Genomic DNA, 1270 nt, shown 5'->3' with positions numbered 1-1270 from the left:
CATAGACCCCAGTGATCTCTGCCTCCTATTACCATGCCCTTGTTTAGTCCCCTCCCACATTATGTCAGTGTTTTCTTTTCTTTTGTGTTTTTTTTTGAGACAGAGTCCCACTTTATCTCCCTGGTAGAGTGCTGTGACATCTCAGCTCAAAGCAACCTCCAACTCCTGGGCTTACGCGGTTCTCTTGCCTCAGCCTCCTGAGTAGCTGGGACTACAGGCGCCTGCCACAACGTCTGGCTATTTTATGTTGCCGTTTGGCCAGGGCCAGCTTGGAACCCGCCACCCTTAGTATATGGGGCTGGCACCCTATCCACTGAGCCACAGGCACCACCCATGTCAGTGTTTTCTGTGTGATCAATAGAATACATCAATAGAATGGTGGTATGTCATTTCCAAGGCTAGGTCATAAAAGGCCTTGCAGCTTGCAGCATCTGTCTTAGTGTCTCTCATCACTTTCTCTGCGGGAAGCTTGCCGCCTATATCCTGAGCAGCCTTATGGAGGAGAGGCCCACAGGGTAAGAAACAAGTATCCTGTTAATTGCTATATGAGTTGACATGGAAATGTATCCTCTAGTCCCATTCAAGCCTTCAGATGACAGCAGCCCCGGTCAACAACTTGATTGCAAACTCACAAGAGACTGAGGCAGAACAAACCACCAGCCAAACTGCTCCTGAATTTCTGACCCACAGAAACAGTGAGATAATAAATGTTTATTGTTTTAAGCCACTAAATTTGGGGGTAATCTGTTATAGATTACTAATACACTTGGTAAAAATGGCAGTACTCCTTTGGTCAAGAATATATTAAATAATTCAATAATAATTCAATAAAGTCTTAGTGCTTATGCATATGAGAAACTTGATAGGGCCGGGTGTGGTGGCTCATGCCTGTGATCTCACCACTTTGAGAGGCTGAGGCAGGAGGATCACTTGAGGCCACGAACTTGAAAAATATAGTGCGACTTTGCCTCTGCAACAAAATAGAAAAATTATTCAGGCATGGTGGTTCTGACCTTTAGTTTTTGCTACTCAGAAGGATGAGGCAGGAGGATTATTTGAGCCCAGGAGTTTGAGGTTGTAGTGAGCTATGATGATGGCACTGCACTCTAGCCCAGGCAACAGAGCAAGACTCTCTCTCTCAAAAACAAAACAAAAATAGTGATAGTTTTCCTAGATTTGCCAACAATCCTATAATTTGTATAACATCACCCCAATATGTTTTGAAGTTGAAAGAAACTTTTAAGGTATCATTGATAAAATTATTATTATT

Source organism: Otolemur garnettii, unplaced genomic scaffold (assembly GCF_000181295.1).
Source record: "Otolemur garnettii isolate 467f Iridium unplaced genomic scaffold, OtoGar3 scaffold00055, whole genome shotgun sequence".
Taxonomy (NCBI): domain Eukaryota; kingdom Metazoa; phylum Chordata; class Mammalia; order Primates; family Galagidae; genus Otolemur; species Otolemur garnettii.
This window is presented reverse-complemented; position numbering follows the sequence as displayed.